The sequence below is a fragment of the Nymphalis io genome, chromosome 10, assembly GCF_905147045.1.
Source record: "Nymphalis io chromosome 10, ilAglIoxx1.1, whole genome shotgun sequence".
NCBI classification, from domain to species: domain Eukaryota; kingdom Metazoa; phylum Arthropoda; class Insecta; order Lepidoptera; family Nymphalidae; genus Nymphalis; species Nymphalis io.
In genome coordinates this window covers 2,339,997-2,360,383 of record NC_065897.1, presented here as the reverse complement: position 1 = coordinate 2,360,383, position 20,387 = coordinate 2,339,997, and the positions used below count along the sequence as shown (strand labels likewise).

At 35.4% G+C, this 20,387-nt stretch overlaps 1 protein-coding gene across 1 annotated transcript in view; it reads left to right on the top strand.

The window, feature by feature from the left end:
• Positions 1-13,849: 13,849 nt before the first annotated feature.
• The window catches only part of LOC126771243 (uncharacterized), a 72,880-nt gene continuing 66,342 nt past the window's right edge, over positions 13,850-20,387 (top strand). The window contains exon 1 of the mRNA XM_050491022.1: positions 13,850-13,991. The gene's annotated coding sequence lies outside the window, so the exon portion shown is untranslated. The remainder of the gene's footprint in view (positions 13,992-20,387) is intronic.

Sequence of the window (20,387 nt, the reverse complement as noted above, 5' to 3'; positions counted from 1 at the left end):
ACTCCAGACTATTTTAGTAAAACAACATGAAAGTTGGTAGCTGAAGTTGACCGACAGTATGCTTAAATAACCTGAGCTTACGAAAACGTCCTTTATTGATTTCCGACATCGACCTATAGATAGCTATAAATATTTTAAGTACTACTTTTTATTTGTAAATTCAATTTTTTTCATGGATGGATGGCAGTGCATTCCTGGTCAGCGGATACCACCATCAAAAGCAATATTTTATATGGCTGTGTAATGGTCTGTGTAATAACGGGGCATAAGGGACATCTAAGATCCCATAATTGGGCGATGCATTTATGTTAATCGAAAAATAGATAGGCTGTGATTTATTACATTTTTAAATAAAAATACATCATGAGGTAGAAGCCTATTAATTATACACACGCGTAATAACAATAATATATTAAATGCTTATTTTAACGCTAGCAAAGAAATCACTCCAAATCAAACAAACCTACAAGATAACGTCTATGTTACGTCTTTTATATCATCAATTTAGCATTCTAAATCGTCTAAAATATGTATGTATCAAGACGTACGTGCACCCAAATATTTCTCCAATGTTCGAAGCTAAGTTGAAATATCGCATCAATTTGTATAGATTTAGAATTCGTCGCAGACGCGGCACACGCGGGCTCCACTCGAGTTCGAAAGGAATCCAATTCAATTTATTTATTCAGTAAATTGGTCGCTAAAGGCCTTTTATACGTCCATGAGAATTGTGACGGTGCTTTGTAGACGTTTTTGAGTTACGTTTACGAGTGGTCCTGTTTACATACTATATCTTATTCCGCCCAAACGAGGCGTAACATTACAATACATTTTCATCGTAAGATGCGTTCAAGTTAGTTATTTTACTTTTATAAAATAAATTTAATGTAATCTTAAGGACGTACCAAAATGAGACAATAACATTTATAATACGTAGAGATGGTAATAATTCAATTATAAAGAATAATAATCAGTACTACTACTCATAATCAGTTTTATTTCTTGAAGTAGTAGTTGTAGTAGAACTAGTATTTTCAAATCTTGCGTAGAGTATGTTGCGAATGCTCAGAGTAGAAGTTCGTGAAAGCGCGGTAGCACCTCGCGTAAGTGCAATTAAAGAATTTCTGACTAAGAAGATCAGGCATACGCACAAGCCATGTTGATTGGGAACCATTACATTACATTACTCATAAAAATTCAGTGATTGCTTCAGTTTGAACTTTTAATCTCTCTAAGGCTCTAATTAATAATAATTTTCTAATTTCCGTATTTGTGGTTAAATTGTTTTCATAAAAAGTCAATCGTCATCATCATCGGTTTACTAACAGGTAGTTTATTCATTAATGCTAGAACTTATTTAGCATAATTTAAAGTATATCTACAAGCGCATCTCTTATTTATGCATTTAACTCACAACAGGGAGATTTGCTTTATTTCAACGGAGACAAATTGCTACTATTCCACAATGTCATCATTTGTAGAATAATTACTTTTAATTTTGATCTAAATCTGAATATATTTAGACCTTGATATTAATTATTATTTTTAAACTTTGAATTAGGTACCTATAATAAATTATACTATTAATGTCAAATCAGACATACGTTGAAGTATTATAGCCCCTTTGAAGTTGAGTATCAATCACCTTTCATTCTACGACGTATTGTAAAATATTGCAGGAGAGGCCTTGATACATACCCGAACGTGTCTTTGATCTGATGAAGTTAATACTATTTAAATTTGAGTATGAGCATATCTATGCCTTATAATATATAATACAAAAATTTACATTTAATTATTATTATCGTGATGTACATTATTACCACACGTATATTATATGACATGACGATTCAGCGATCTCGTCACCATGGTAATATAACTCAGTAGAACGTCTAACAAAATATAAGAGGTGATAATTTTTTTATGTTTGTCTTGTGTCGAATGTACTATAAATTGTATAAATTTTGAGATATAGCTCAATATTTATATACTCAAAAATGCCATAGTGTATTATATACTCAAAAGTTATATGTGACTGATTTGTAGGCCTTCAAAATATCTACAGAAAAGTTAGCGACACCATACCACATCAAATTCTATTCAATTTTAACATCACAAAGTATTAGTTCGTATCTAAACAAATAATATTTACGTTAGTTATATCTAGATAAACATTGCCTTTTAAATTTTCAATTTGAACCTCGTTTATTCGTTTTAGAAATATTACGAGATATTGAAATATTCACATAAAAATTGATGCATTTGTTGTACTATGTATTAACAAAGTACGGGTTAAATAAATCTGTCTCTTGGCGAAAGCTTATGATATAACTCATTGGTTAAATAAAAATATTCTAATATCATATATTTCTGTATTTCGATTTAATGAACGAATCATCCAGCTTAATTACAAGAACAAAGAATGTAACTCAAGTATAGTTAACAGTTCTTACGTCGGACGTACAAAAAGTTGGAATAAACTATGGAATTGGAATGAACTAACTCGTCTGGATTTGTATTGTATAGCAAAAATAATAAAATATAAATATAAATAACATCCTGGGACATTATTCGCACATGGCCATCTGATCGCAAACTAAGCAGAGCTTTAACTATGGAAACCAGTCAAATGATATACTACATATACTACTTTTCTTTTGTAAATACATACTTATATAGATAATTACACCGAGACTCAGGACAAACAGATATGTTCATGCACACAAATGTCTGTCCTGGGTGGAAATCGAACCCACAACCTTCGTCGTGAAAGGCAAGTATCTATCAACTACGCCAACTGCCCCATCAATAATTTATAGTTTTTTTTTACATTGTGTCCATGCGTTTTGAGTATCTTTTTTTGTTTTGATTGAGTTTGATAGTTTTATGTGCAAGTTTTATGTACAATTTTAATTGCCTTCCGTAATTTCTTTATTACTTTAGCTATCTTCCCTGAAGAGAAGTTATTGATCTTAAGATTTATTTCCAGTGATCGATAATGATAAATAAATTATTACAATACACAATTAGCACCGGCGACTGCACCAACCCGCATTGGAGCAGCGTGGTGGAATAAGCTCCAAACCTTCTCCCCAAAAAAAAAAAGAGGGAGAGGAGGCCTTAGCCCAGCAGTGGGACATTAAAAGGCTGTTACTGGTTACTGGTACTGGACTGCTCTAAAAATGTACTATTAATTGAAATATTTTCCTCTAACGGAACCATTTTCCTCTAGAATTTTAATTAAGAGAATTCTATTTAAGAAAAAGTACGAGGAATTTAACATAGTAACTATATACTATTAGCTGACAGCCTTATTGGTCTAGTGACTAGATATAAGGCCGTAGACGCCGAGGTCCTGGGTTCAAATCCCAGATCGGGCTAGTAAGAAGTTATTAGGTCTTTCTGTAGAAAATTCTCAGTAGCTAGTAGTAGTACTCCGAATAAGAATTTATTCGGAGTCTGGAAAATGGATGTGTGTACACTCTCGTGCCTCAGAAAGCATATAAAGCCATTTGTTCTGTACCTGAAATCTTTCCGATCGTGTCGAATTGCTGTTCTTTCGTGGTCCTTCGGATTGTGAGAGTTAGGTAATAGAGAGTGCAATTGTGTTGGCGCACACACTTACACATACGACTATTCTACTGCCAAACAGGAATACTTAGTACTGTCGTGTTCTGGTTTGAAAGTTAGCATGAGCTAGCGTAAATTCAGACACAACATAACATCTTAGTAGCAAGGTGGTGGTGCGTTGAACATTGAATGGGAGAGTTAATATTTAATACTAACAGAGCCAATATCTATGGTTAATATGATACGTAAATTAAAGACGAAAATTGTTCTTTTTAATTTATTTAAACTATAAAGGTTGAAGTGTTTTAAATTACTGACATTTAAAAAAAAACAATATCTAAATCGGTGTAGTTTAACTGGTATCAATATAACGCATTCCTTTTAGCCTAACGCTCTGCTACTATACAACCTGAATTCCACGCGGGCATAACTATCAACAGCTAGCTTAAAATATATGAAAAATATATTTTAAAGCAGAAGCCTGCATCGCTTAGCTGCAAAATACATTATTATTACACGAATATTTCCTCTCTGGCCCTGTATGGTGTTCAGGCCCGTCTGGCTCATCAACAAAGTCCTTTGTTAGGATGATCCAATTTAAATAGCGAGAGAAGCAATCTTTACAGGGGTGCATGAGTTCTTGCATTGAAGATCTAAGGAGTGGCTTGTACTTCGTACTTTGTAAAATAAATAAATCGATATTATTATATTTACTGGTGGTAGGGCTTTGTGCAAACTCGTCTGGGTGGGTACCACCCACTCATCATATATTCTACCGCAAAATAACAGTACAGTACTTGTTATTGTTGTGTTCCGGTTTCAAGGGTGAGTGAACTAGTGTAGTTTCAGGCACAAGAAACACAACATCTCAGTTCTCAAGGTTGGTGGCGCATTGGCGATGTAAGCAATGGTTAACATTTCTTACAATGCCAATGTCTATGGGCGTTGGTGATCACTTACCATCAGGTGACCCACTTGCTCGTCCGCCTACTTATACTATAAAAAATCTATTAATATTGTATGGACTTTGACTATATGGCCAAGTCTAGACACCGATTAAACAAAACTTTCTTAGTGAACGCGGGAAGCATTGCTCGCCAGGGACCGGCCCCCCTTTAGCTACCCTAATCTGACGGAGCTTCGCTTCGGACGTTTTAATCATGGGTGAGTAGGGATACCATAATTTTTATTTTTTTATACACAAAAATATAATCGAACTATAATATAATCATTTGTAATTAAATTATTGAAAAATCTACCCAGTGTGAGTTATTCTTTCGAAATTAAAATAATAAAATGATTATTAACATGTTATGTTATTCATATGAACACATTAAAGATTAGTTCGTTAAATTTTTAAACTATTAGAGACATATGGGATTATTTATTAACAATATAATTAAGTCTAGATATAAATAAAATAAATTTAACGTGAATAGGAATTGAATATTTTAATGCGGAAATTTAAAATAAGATAGATTGGTATGAAATGATCAATTATAAAGGGATGCGGAGATAAAAAGTAATAAAATAAACAGTAAATGTTTCATTCATTGTGTTAAAGCTTCCTTTTCATTTGCGGAGAAGGTTCGGAGCTTACACCTTTTGCAGGTTGATGGATTCACATGTGGGCAATTTTTTTTAAATTACTTTGTACATGACCAAAAACAAAAATATTTATTTGTTAATCTTGACATTACGAGTGTAATTGTTTCCAAGTAACATTGTTTAATATACAAAATAATATTTGCTTATACCGAAGAAAGAATAAAACCAACGAAAAAAGTTAAAAAAAATTGATGTAACAACGTCAACAGTGTAAAAAGTAAATTCTATGAAAAATTGATGGAAATTAACGTTACTGTCACAAAAAATGAAGAACCTTTTTTCTTGTAACCTAATTAAAAAAATGACCTAAAACAACGCAATTAAGCTCCGTTTACTTACTTCAAAGTTTTCAACACCTGGTATTTTCTATTATCTAATAAAATGAACAAATTATGGTCGCCCAACGTCCCACCGTTCTAAATATAATGACCTCCACAACGCTAGTGGTTACTGCGAATGTGTGTGTGAATGTGTCAATAAAAATTGCATTTTGTAGGTCTCGAGCTCCCTATGAGGGGACTTTAGACGTCGTTGGTATAATTAATGTTTCTATATCATTACGTTCATTCATTTTCTTTTGTATTACACATTTACAATTTGACATGTAGGTGATATTAAAAGAATTGTCTCATTTATACACGTAGAATTACGAGTAAACATTGTTTTGTACTATATAAAGTAAGACCTGTGACTTGTAAAAAAACAATTTATGTCTAAAACTCAAAATAAAAGGTTAATTTAAATAAAATTGTTTAATTGTTAAACTAGTTGATAAAATAGTGAGTAATTTTTAAAGATATTTTAATAATGTTATAGTGAAGACGAAATGTCTCCACTGAGACATGAGAGATGGTTTATTTTTCATTAAAATTTTTGGTTCAATGGGGAGACGCTGGTTATATTCTTGATATCATTCAGAGCGATCATAATGTGTAATGTTCTTATTAATTTTGATCTGTATATATGTATATAGTAAGTGCTTCGTATGGTTTCAATAATGTACAACGTTTCTGCTCGTCTCCGTGGGTCGTAGCATTATGCTTTATTGCATTTATAACTTTTCTTAATGGCATATGTAATGGCATAAATATATTTTTTTTATAAAATAGAGGTAGAGAACGGGCAAATGGACCAACTGATGCTGAGTGTTCATGCCACACTGATGCTATAAGAAATATTAACCATTCTTTACATCGCTAATGCGCCACCAACCTTGGGAACTAAGATATTATGTCCCTTGTGTAGATACACTGGCTCACTCACTCTTCATACCGGGACGCAACAATACTTATTATTGCTGTTTGTTGGTAGAATGTCTGATGAGTCGGTGGTACTTACCCAGGTGATCTTGCACACCAGAGTCCTACCACCAAGTATATATATTCATACTTAATACGCATTTTATCCATAAATAATGAATATAAACTAAATTCGAATCAAACTATAATTAAAAAGTAACCTTGAAAATATTTTATTGTAATAATTTTATTAACACTTACAAATTCAATCAACAGCCAATCGTTGTCCACTGCTGAACATAGGCCTTTCCCAAGGTGCGCCAAAGCTCCCTGTCCTCCGCCTTCCGCATCCAGTTGGTGCCCGCCACCTTCTTAAGGTCGTCGGTCCACCTGGCTGGAGGGCGCCCTACGCTGCACTTGCCGATTCGCGGTCTCCACTATAGGACTCGTCTGCTCCAACGGCCATCGGTCCTACGACGTACGTGACCAGCCCACTGCCACTTCAGCCTGCTAATTTTGCAAGCTATGTCGGTAACTCCGGTTCTTTTCCGGATAATCTCATTTCTGATCTTATCCTTCAAAGATACTCCGAGCATAGCTCACTCCATAGCACGCTGAGCGACTTTGAATTTGTGGACTAGTCCCGCAGTTAGTGTCCACGTTTCGGCACCGTATGTCATGGCAGGTAAGACGCATTGGTTGAAGACTTTCGTCTTCAAACATTGCGGTATAGACGACTTGAGGACTTGACGAAGGTTGCCAAATGCTGCCCATCCCAAGCGAATTCTTCGATCGGCTTCCGTCTCGAAGTTGTTCCTACCGACTTGTATTTTCTGTCCTAGGTAGGTATATTCACTAACAACTTCGAGAGGTTTCCCCTCGATGTATATCGGTCCCGGCACGACATGCCTATTGAACATGACCTTGGTCTTGTCCAAGTTTATACCGAGACCGACACACCGGGAAGACTCGCCTAGGCTACGCAGCATTTCGGTGAGTTGTTCCAGCGACTCTGCTATGATGACGATATCGTCGGCAAATCGAAGGTGTGAGATGTACTCGCCGTTTACATTGACTCCATACCTAGTCCAATCCAGCGTCTTGAAAACGTCTTCCAACGCGTTAGTGAACAGTTTCGGGGATATTACATCCCCCTGTCTCACCCCTCTGCGCAGTTGGATCGCCTTCGTCTTACAGTCCTGGATGTGGACAGTCATTGTAGCGACGTTGTACAGACATCTCAGTACCTCGATATATCTCCAATCGATATGACATCTCTGCAATGAGTCGAGCACTGCCCAGGTTTCGATGGAGTCGAAGGCTTTCTCGTAGTCCACAAATGCCATACACAGCGGCTGATTGTACTCTTCGGTCTTCTGCACAATCTGCCGAACAGTATGGATGTGGTCCACGGTGCTGTAGCCTGATCGAAAGCCGGCTTGCTCTGGGGGCTGGAACTCGTCAAGTCGTCTGGCGAGACGGTTCGTGACGACTCTTGAGAACAGCTTATACACGTGACTCAGGAGGGAGATTGGTCTCCCTAATCTCTCCTTGGTCAATGACCGGGAGCTCCTCGGAGTAATGGCGCATAAGAGAGGCGCGCTGGTCATCAATACTGATTCCCACGGGTTTATCCGATCTTAAAGAGAACAACTGCCCATAAAACCTCTCTACTTCTCCGATAATCTCAGGCCTAGAGGTAACGACCCCACCATTTTCAGTTTTAAGTTTTGTCAGACGCGGCCTCCCAAACTTGCGAGCGAACACTTTCGATCCCCGATTTTGCTCAATCGCAGCCTTGATGGCACGGGTATTGGAGCGTTGGAGATCGCGTCGCGTCAGCGTTTTTATTATTCGATTTAAGGCCTTATCTGACAAAAACGATGGTAGTTCTCGTCGTTTTCTCATGAGCTCGAGTGTCTCAGCAGAGAGTTTTGGTGCGTTGTCACTTCTCTGTGGCGGAAAACACTTGCGGGATGTGTTTTGCAGTATTTTGACCAGCGTGTCGGTTCTCTCATCAATGCTGCTTATGGTTTCCAACGCGGTGAATTGATTTTGAAGTTCCATTTGGAACTTTTCGGAGCCTTGAGCAGCTTGGAGCATGGTAGGTCGGAGAGTAGACCTCATCATTCTCGATCTTTCGGCTTTTAAGTTGATATTTAGAGTGCTTCGAACCAAGCGGTGATCACTTCCGGTATTAAACCTGTTGATCACTGAAACATCTCTAAATATGTGCCTTTTATTCGAAATGATAGTCTATCTCGGTCTGGCTTCGCCAGGTCCACCTCCTCTGAGGCTTCCTTTGAAAGAAAGAATTCATCAAAAAAAGCCCCTGCGCTTCGAGAAAGTTTACCAGCATTTGCCCCCTGTGATTTCTGCAGCCCAAACTGTAAGGTCCGACTTTTGATTCACCGCTATCTTGTACTCCCACTTTAGCATTGAAGTCTCCCATAACAACATTGTAGTGGGCCTTCGAGGTGTCGTTGAGGGCCTTTGCGATGTCCTCGTACATCGCTTCCACCACATCATCAGAGTATGTCGAAGTTGGCGCATATACCTGTACGACCTTCAGGGAGTACCTGTCGGAAAGTTTTAGGACAAGGTACGCTACCCGGTTCGACACACTACTGATTTCCACAATGCTGCTAATGAGATCCTTTTTGACTAGAAAACCGACACCACCCTGGGAGAGGTTATCACCTTCGCGGAAGTAGAGTAAGTTACCGGACTCTAGAGTTATCGTGTCCTCCCCCTGTCTTCGGATTTCAGATAACCCCAGTATATGCCAGTTTATATGACTTAACTCTACTTCTAATTCGGCGAGGTGATGGTCCAGCCTCATCGAGCGTCCATTATACGTTGCCATGTGCAGTCGTTTTATACGTAGCCTGCAGGGAACCGGTGATTCTTAGCACCCTCTGCCCTGCCGATACCGCGACCGCTACCTTGGTCGGGCCTAGCGGGCTTGCCGGTAACTGGGGGCCTTTTTTTGGGCGCATCTGCCATTAAGGAAGGGGTTTGCCCATACTCGCCGCGCTGGGCAGGCGTGTTGGCGAGCGCAGTAGGGGGGTAAGATGTTTATGGGGGGGGACGCTGCTGCCCATCCCCCCTTTTCCCCGTCCCTCAGTCGCCTCTTACGACACCCACGGGATGAGATTGGGGGAGTACTATTCTACGCCGGTACTCCACGGCATACGGCTTGATAACGGCACGGCTTACAAATTGATGTATTTTATTTTAAAACCACTTGAAACTGCGACTACAAGTTTAATCGGATTTTCCGTTTGTAACTATTTAGTACGGCATAGCGAAAAGTACGATACCGTATTCGAAAGTTTCTAGTTTCAATAGCAGAAGCTATTTATAAGAAAAAAAAAACATTAATAGTTTTAGCGATTGAATTTAGACAGTAAAAGCTAGTCGATATTATAAATTTTTTTATCCAGTTTCCCGAACAAACCCACTATCTAAGCAGATTACAGGAAACTTTTAAAAGGCTTTCTTAGCGCCTTTACTTTGATCGGTACGTACAAGTCCCGGTGATAGGAATTACGAAGTTTCGCAATTAGATTCCTCGGGATTGGTTCTTGAGAAACAATACCCAACTAGACCCGCCCTAGATCTCACATAAGTATTAAGTGTAACTTACTTGCAACAAGAGCTAATGTTAATTAATTATTTTGTTATATATCGGGATATTGTTATCAGAATGTTTTTACCTGCAATCGGCACCATTAACTCAGAGTGAGATAATGGTGCCCACAATTAATACGCTCTCTAATTCACTTTTTGGTTAATTAAAGGCGCGAGTGGTTTAAGAGATCGCGTATGGTTCTCACGTTAAGGTTTTTTTATTAAATAATAATATTGTCATCTGGGTCGATTTCGGCCTCGGCGGCCAATCTCGAGAGACATTAGCCAACTGCGCAGGACATAATATAGTGCACAAGGGTGTGCACAAACACAGGTGCACTATCCATTCCCATAATCCGTTGGAACGCCAATCCAACACCACCGGAAAGTGTTCAGGCGCAGGACCAACGGCTTTACATTTTTTCTAAGGTACAGGAGTGTACACCCATCCAACTTCCGGGCTGCTACTGAGAATTTTCTGACGGAAAAACCCAATAAGTTTTACTGGCCCGAACTGGGAATTGAACCCAGGACCTCCGAGTCTGCGGCCTTTCATCTAGCCACTTTTTTTTTCTCGCAGTGGAAACCTTCAGAAAGGTACCCGGGTCCTATGGGGGTGGAACCGGGTTATGTGGGGATTCTTACCCACTAAAATCACTGCGATGGCCCATCCTCAGCACGGATCGGAGAGGCTGCGGGATCGTGTTGATATAACGCATCCGCGGCGTCTCTCGTGCTTTGCTCCGCTCGTGGCTCAGGTGCAAAGGCAATTCCGGCCCCCTGCACTCCTCACTAGTGCGTACGGCAGCACGAGGCCATCTCGGCTGCCGTCCTCCTCAGGCCCGTCTGAAATAAGACACGCGAGGCCCCCACCTCACGTATCCACGGCCCCAGGGTTACGCCCTAACTTTTAAGCCCCTGACGTAGGGTCTGTGGGAGAGCCGAGACGACGCCGACGTCGTCTCCGCCGAGCAGAATCGGCTCTTTCCCGTTCCCGCTCCACGATCTCCTTCTGGACCTGGATCATGACGGTCTCACAGAAGGAGGCTACGTTTATTCCCTGCGGAGCATCGCCGCCACGATTGCTCGCAGGGGCAGGTCTTGTCTGACTTCGCGGACCAGGATCTCCCTCTCCACATTCCACGCGGGGCTCCAGCGTATGCTGAGCGCTGTCCCGGTCCACACATAGGTAGGAGAACTTGCAAATGAGCTACCTGAAGTGGTGCTAAGTTGGATTTGCGTGCGTGTTTGTTGTATTATTTTTTTTATTCCTTTTGTATTTACACCGTAAATTATATATTCGACTTAAACTTAAAGAGAATGTTTATATTATGTGAATTTTTGCATAGTTCGTTTATACAGAAAAATAATTAGTGTATTCAGTAAATATAGTATTGGTAGAGAAAAAAAACTTTAAGAGGAAAATATGAAGCTGTATCCGTAATGTTATAAAATTAGTCAAAATAATATGCGTACATAATACATACACTTCAAAAAGTTTTTCAGTAATTTTCCATAGACACATTTAATCACAAATTCTTGGTATGAATAATCCTGAATTTAAAGATGTTTTTAAAGTGCACGAGATGAATAATAAGTATAAGTTGTTAATAAGTCAGAAGCACTCAAGTAAATAGAATTCTCGTGATCTTCAAATGTTATCCAAGTATGTTTCAATTAAATATAAATATAAAAAGTGACTTTCATATGTCACCGGTGGTTGTAAGATATTAAAATTGATGATTTAAATAAAATAAAACATAATTTAGTTAGTAAATTACTTACGAAGGTCAAGTAAAGAGGAAGCAGACAGGGGGTGTGATGGCATTTCCATGTGAGTGTCATGCCGTTTTTCGTCACGGCATACGCATCGCTCGTACCTTTGGCGCGTCAATACATGTATCACATCAAAGAGACTAAAAAATAGTAATATTGTTGTTTTCGGCCTCAAAAGTTTCAGTTCCAGTTCAAAAAAAATTAATAGCCGAGAAGGGATAGTATACGTCAATATTAACCGGCAATCGTGGGTTCGAATCCAGGTAAACAAAGGTTAATATTTCTTACGGCGCCAATATTTATGGGCGGTGGTTACCACTTACCACCAGTTGGTCCATTTGACCATCCACGTATCTATAGTATAATGAAATTCTACTTTAAGTACTTTTTTTTTAAACATCATGGCGAATAATCCTATATTCAGTTTGTTGAAAAGCAAGCGGTTATATATTATTTTTAGTTAACATAGTAGGTCCTTACATATGAAATTAGCGTTTTGTCGTACTGACCATTTTGATCTGAAATACCTCCTCTTTGGTTAAGAATTCCAAATTCAAATTTATAAATTCATTTAGCTGGTACATTTGAGTATTGAAAACAGTCATTCATTTGTTTTTTCCTCATTATTTTTTTCTTTGGCGTCGCTTATTACCGCACAATGGAAAACATGACATATCGGTATATTTATGAGTACGAGTTCTACCGTGGCAACAGTGCTGCAAAAACAGCTAGAAGGATTAATGATGTGTACGGCGCTGGTGTCGCAAAAGAAAGCACGGTACATTTTTGGTTTCAACATTTTCGACCTTCAGAACCAACCCCGTGGACGGCGGAAGACCAAAGTGGAAAATGAAGAATTAAAGGCTTTTGTGGAAGCGGATCCATCACAAAGCACTTTAGAGATAGCTGCAGGCTTCTGGGTAAGTGATAAAACTGTATTAATCCACTTGAAGCAAATCGGGAAAGTAAAAAAACTTGAACGATGGGTACCTCATGAATTGAGAGAATCGAACTAGCAAACACGCGTCGACTGCTGTGTTACTTTGCTCAACTGACATAATAATGAAGGTTTTTTTTAAATCGAATCATTACTTGTGATGAAAATTGGATACTAAACGATAATCGGAAGGGCTCGTCGCAATGGCTGAACCCTGGAGACCCAGCCAAATCCTGTCCTAAACGAAAATTGACTCAGAAAAAGTTACTTGTGAGTGTTTGGTGAACTAGCGCCGGTGTCGTTCACTACAGCTTTCTAAAATCTGGCCAAACGATTACGGCAGATATCTATAGTCATCAACTGCAAACCATGAAGGAAGAACTAGCTGCTAAACAACTGAGATTGATCAACGACAACGCAAGACCACACACTGCACAACAAACAACCACTAAGTTATATGAGCTACAATTGGAATGTCTGCGACATTAACCGTACTCCCCGGACCTTGCTCCAACAGATTACCATTTTTTTCCGGAATTTGGCCAACTTCTTACAAGTAAAAAAATTCAACTCCGATGCGGCGGTCCAAACCGCCTTTAAAGAGTTTATTGACTCTCGCCCCCATGGTTTTTTATGTAAAGGGATCAATGAACTACCTATGAGATGGCAAAAGTGTATAGAATAACGGTGCATACTTTGATTAATTAAATATATTTTACAAAAATAAATTAACTTTATATTCACCCATATGAAACGCCAATTTCAAATGTAATTCCTTATATATATAAATGTTTATTTATTTGAAATCTTTTACCACTGTACATCATACATCCAATGTATTGGTTCAACCACGATCAATACCGCATCGAAACGTTTCATCGAGAGTAACATAATTCGAATCAAACTCCCGCTCAGGCGACGTTCTAATTGCGCTTTTGCTTTGCAGTCTGCATCAGCAAAGATAAGTGGGCAATCCGGGAGAAAAATAAAGTTCCGTGCCGCTACCCGCCTGCGCGGCGCCTCTCCCCTGCCCCGCCGCACCCCCGCGCTCAGTCCGACGCCACCCTCGCCACGGTGACCACGCTGACACGCTGAGACTCGACTCGTGCAAATGATTGCGAAAGTATGTTCTATAAATGATCAGTGTTTGTGAATCTATAGAGTGATTGTGTGTGTGTGTGTTGATGTTTACGCACGTGAACTGGTGGAATTTCGACTATGAATTGCACGTAAGTTTATAAAATATAAATGTTATTAAATTATTAAATTCGCGTCATTATAATTGTTGTCATTCAATAACAGGTTTGTAACAACTAATAAATAATTACAGGCATAAATATAGCTATAAATCTATATAGCGTATAAATTCTATTACGCTAATAAAATTACGGTATAATAAAAAAAATGATAAATGTGTAAACTTTAACACAGATAATAAATGAAGATTACGATTTGTTTTATCGGATGATGCGACAGACGTTATTATCTGCTGTAGTCCCACATCCTGTGTAACGATTACGGTCATTTATCAAAACAAGTCTTGACAAGCAGACTTGTAATAAATATTATAATATTATTACATCGTTATTATTATTATTTTCTTTTATCATGTATGGTTTCAGCGCAGATTTCCGGGAGAATTTTCAATAAAGACTTTTAAACCCTTTCATGTTCACAGATCACACACATTAGTATATAAGTTAATAAATTTGAGTTAGAATATCAAACGTTTAATGAAAAAAAAAACGATTAATCTTGTATATTCATATATTCATTAAATGCTCTCATTTATTAAACACTTTATTTTACTTCCCATTAATTAATGAAATATAAATACAATTATCTCAAAAGGGAAATAAGTAAAAGTTACTGTTTTTTCAAAACTATTATTAAATGCTTTATACATATTAGCATATAATTGTTGTGTGTAATATTAGCGTTCGGAATTTCATAGGGGAAATGTTAATTTCATTATAATTATTACAATTATTTCGATTGATGAATATGAGTAATTACTGAATTTCTTACCGTAGTAAATTTGAATATAATTTATTTTGTAAAATAACGTTTATTTTATTTATTATTTATGATTGTTTGCCTCAAAAGTTATTCGTTAGCTATGACAGAGACGGTATAGATAAAAAAAAGAAATGATACAACCGAATCGGAGGCAATCAATTCTTGTTCAGTTTGATAAATACTTCTATATAGTAAGAAATACATATTTTCAGCTATGTTAGTTTTCGTTACAAATTTAACATATAACATATATAAATAAACAAGTATGGGTTAATATCAATTGTAATACTTCTATCTTTTATTCTTTGAATGCATTCATTTCATTCATTCAATCATTAATTATCTGTACTATAATATAATAAAATTCATAGTAATAAATTCGTTTGAATTTTTCTCAAACGATCATGTCTGAACATTTGCACGCATTTATTTTTGAAATACACAAAAGCCGATTAAATTGTCAAATATAAGGGTATAAGGTACATTTTTTAATTATTTATTAAAGCCTCCTATAAATGTTGTTGAACGCGTAAGTTAAAAAATGCTGTGTCTTCTTTCGAATGTTAAATCAATAATGACAAAACTCTTTCTGTCATTATTGATATATATATATATATCAGTCTAATATAGATATAAATCAGTGTTTTACTAACAAAACAGCAGTGCTTATAATTAAGGCCGTAAGCATTTCTAACTAAACGTAATATATAACAACTATTATTAATAAAATTTTCACTTTATACTTATATAAATATATATTTTGAGATACATATGACGAAGATACTTTTAATCGTGTCGAATTGAAAGGTACTCGTAACACAAAATAATTACGCTACGCGTACTTCCTTTGTATCCGAATAAGAAGTTTATGAGAGTGGATTGAGCATACTGAGGTCGTGCTTGCTTTTGTAACCTTTATATAAAAACTTAAATGTTTGCCCTAAATCAAATAATCGTAAAATTCTGTGATTGAATTTTTTATTTAATTTGAAATTGTACAGTAACTTATTGACATTTTAAAAACTATATATTAACAATTTAATGTTAATATTACAATTAAATACCTACTAAAGTTAATCCTTATCATAAAAATTTTACAAGATGTTTATACTAATAAAATCGATGATTTTGCAAATAAATAATTAAACATTTTATTGCTTTTAATTAGTACAGGTAAATAGTAAAAATGAAAAAAAAAACTTTTATAGAATAAAAATATTATTCCACAAATTCAATAAAGTATTTCCGATAATATTTAAAATACTCAAGTTAAAATGTTGTAGAACTTAGCACTACAAAGTACTACACACATCTCGTAGGCGCGTAGATCAGAAATTGGACACAATTGACAGCGCTGATATAATTTTTAGAAAGGCGGATACAATCATTAATTATAATTACGTAAGTATTATTATGGCAGAATCTATTATATTAACCTTATGGCATAATATTTGATTGACATAAATGAGTTTCTTGCTGGTTTTCCATCAGTGTTGCTTTACATTGAATAAAAATTTACTTGGTTAAAGTATATTTTGATTTTGTTTTTCTATTAAATCGATTATTTTCTGTCTCGTGGAGCATAATTTTAGGCCTGAAAATTTAAAATGTGATATATATAATATATATACAATAGCCAAGTAGTAATTAATAAATATCATTAGGAGCTTGTGTTAAGCCAAAATTACTAATCACAAAAATAAACAGATTCGAAAGACCGTGTCTTCACTTTGATGGCTATATACTAAAAATTAAAAAAAAAAACATTACGTCCGTTCTTACATATTTGGTAGGTATATTCTAAAGTATTTTTTAGAAAATTTACTGTACGCAGATATTTTCACTGCGCGTACTACTGTACAGTTTTCCATACTGTGATGTTTTTGCTTATTGCTATACTCCTTAGGGGTGTAGCGTTTTATAGCGTAAAAGTTTACTTAATATAAGTTTACTTAATTGACGAGCCGGTTGGCGTGGTTGGTAGAACACTTGCCTTTCACGCCGAAGGTTGTGGGTTCGATTCCCACCCAGGACAGACATTTGTGTGCATGAACATGTCTGTTTGTCCTGAGTCTGGGTGTAATTATCTATATAAGTATGTATTTACAAAAGAAAAGTAGTATATGTAGTATATCAGTTGTCTGGTTTCCATAGCACAAGCTTTGTACAAGCTTAATTTGGGATCAGATGGCCGTGTGTGAAAAATGTCCCAGGATATTATTATTATTATATTATTATTATTATAAGAATAGAAGTGTGCTAATAATAGGTATATATTATATATGCTTGTGACTTTTGTACTATCCTGCGATTAGTGCATTCAAGTATTTAAACTCTTCAGGTTTGTGATGTGATACAATTTTACATACTGATTAGTTCAGTAAGACAATGGTAAAATAAATTTTCATTCCCTGCCAGCACAAGACGAATTATTAACACAAATTAAGCACATGAAAATTGAGTAGTGCTTAACTGAGGTGGAACCCGCAACTATCGTTCGAGATTAACTTGCTTTAATTACTGGACTATTAAGGCTTTGATACTGACTAGATACATACTAGTTTGAAATTGGTGATACAATTGAAAAAGGTGGATCTACTTCCCTAAGAAAAATGGCGCTTTACAGACAAGATTGGTGAAAGATAAATATCAACGTATATCTTAATTTGTGGTAGGGCTTTGTGCATACCCGTCTGCGTAGATGCAACCCATTTATTTAATATTCCACCGCCATAGCAACACATAGTATTTTCGTGTTTCGGTTTGAAGTATGGGCCAATGAAATTTCTGAGACAAGAGACATATCATATTAGTTACCAAGGTTGGTCGCATATTGGCGATGTAAAGATTAGTTATTTTATTAATATTTCTTACAGTTCCAATGCTTATAGACGATGGTGACCACTTTCCACAAGGTGACCCTTGGAAGTCCATGTAGCTATTTCATTAAAAAAAAAAACTAGTCTATAGTTGGATCTAAATCCAATGGAAATTATATAATATTTATATATAAAAATGATATGGTAGAGATTATATTATATTTAGTGTAACAATATTTCCTTAGCAAATTTGTACTCGCCAAACTAAGCTGAGCGGTGTCTGGCACAGTTAATAGAGCTTTTGTTTGACGTTACAATATTGAAGGACATTTATTTTGTAAACAAATTGAAGTACAATTTTTGAATATCCCTTGGCGTTTATTTAATATCAACGAAAATGTACAATGAAGATCTATTCATACTTTAATTTACAACATCTTTTTACATAAGTCTTGATAAATAATTAATTTTTTATTTAATCTTAGGAAGACAAACAGTTATAACATGTACAAAAATATTTATCACATTAAGAAAACATCATATACCGACTTATTTTATTGCTATTCTAATGCGTGTATTTTTGAAATATTTTAATTATTATGGTCAATATCACTTATCACTTTCTAATAATTCACGATTGTTTTCAAGTTCTACAGATAATGTCAATGTAAAAGAACATATCGACAGGTATCGAAAGTATATTAGTAATTTTTAATATGAAAACTGCTTATACGTTATATTATGTTGACCGGTTTATCAATGCCAAGCCGAAATTAATTAATCCAGCAGTATGTAATTAAGAGAGTAGGTTCATTTTATGACGTAAGCGTCCGCTAAGAAAAGATTTTAGGAAATTCTGTCCCCCGAACGGTGAAACTAAGGAATGAAATTTGTGTGGATTTTATGTAACATCAATGTCTCGTATAGTATATTTGTAGTAAATATACATCTATTACTATTTTTTATAGAATAGAAAAGAGAACGAGCGACGAGCGAACGACATTGTCATTGTAAGAAATGTTAACCATCGCTTACATCACCAATGCGCCACCAACCTTGGGAACTAAGATGTTATGTCCTTTGTGCATGTAATTACACTGGCGCACCCAAAATGAATTTTGTTATCACGCATCGCACGCATCTATAATTAAACGTATTGCAAGCAAATAACGTTCTTGTTTATTTCAAACCATCATGTTTGTCTGAAAATCTAGCGTCATCAGTACAAGACAAATATTAAATTACCATATATTATATATACAAGACATACATAAAATAATTTAAAAAATGCAATCCACAAATTTTGATTTTGTCTGTTAATGAAAGCCTGCAGGCACATAAAACTACCAAACTATATACATATAGAAATATATAACAAAGGATAATCCGTCTATGGTCTACAAGACAACAGTAATAATAATATAAATATTAAATTATATATTATTATATTATGTATTATATTATGTATATAGTATGTATTTACATTTGTTTATTTGTTTTGTTTTAATTATATATTAATATTATTTTATTCATACCACCACCTACCTCATATCCTATCTGAAATTACTTACACCGTCGGTTGCCTGGAAGAGATCGCTATGTAACGATAAGGTCGCCATAATTGTACATTTATTTAGGCAGTAAACATGTTTTGTATTTTTCTCTTTGTGGTGTGGTATACAATGAAGTATAAAGTAAAGTAAATTATCTTATGAAAATCACTGTTTGGTCTTAATGTCGTATTCTGGCTTTAGAATAAGGGCTCTGTCATGGTAACATAAATAATAATATAGAAAATTAAAAAATAAAATAATGAGTGATTCCATGCTACGCATAACACGCTTGTCTAAATATAAAACATTACGTTTAATATAAGTGAACCCAAAAAATAATTTAATTAAAGCAATATTTGAACTTTAAATATTATTTCCTTAACATTGGATTAAGCTGAAAATGAATTATATAAGAATATGAAAATGAAAACGTTTTTTCCTTTGTGGTTTATTTAAGGATTAATACCGTGTTGCAAATGATTTATGTAATAATGAGTAATGTAATAAACAATAAATTAAGTTAGGTTGAACTGTAATATTTTTTAATTATTTTTTTTTTATAAATGTAAACATATTTCAATCTATTCCTTTTTATCGTATAATCTACTTCTCATTATTCTTTGTTTGTTTGTATTCTATGATTTATCTAACGCTTTTGATTCTGTATAGCATGAAACACTTTAGTATCATGTATAATATTACTATTAAAATTAAAACTTTAGATCTGATTGGTGGTTCAAACGTAAAAAGAATGGGAGTTCCACAAGGGTACATTTTATAAAAAATAGCGTTATCAAAATTTCAGTAGAATCCTCATTTATCGCCCTAAAAAAGAATCAGTTCCGCAGCATATGTAGTTAGATAAATTGGCTATTTTTGTTCCTTAATTAAATAAATAAGTATATATTAAATAAGTATATATATATATATATATTATATATATATATATATATATTAAGACAAGATTTTTTTCTATGTGGATTAGGTAACATGACAACGAAATGATTTTTATAAGCACTTGCTTATAAAAACCATCAGGTCGAAGTAAGCATGGGTCTTATATGTATATAAATATATAAGACCCATGCATGCAGTGTTCAAAAAGTAACACTAATTCTCACAATCTCAGTATGATAATTAGAAAAAATACAAAGTATAGGGTTGTCATATAAAAAAAAATATTAAAAAAAAAATCATTTATCTGACGAAATTCTGCCAAACCGACAACCCTAAG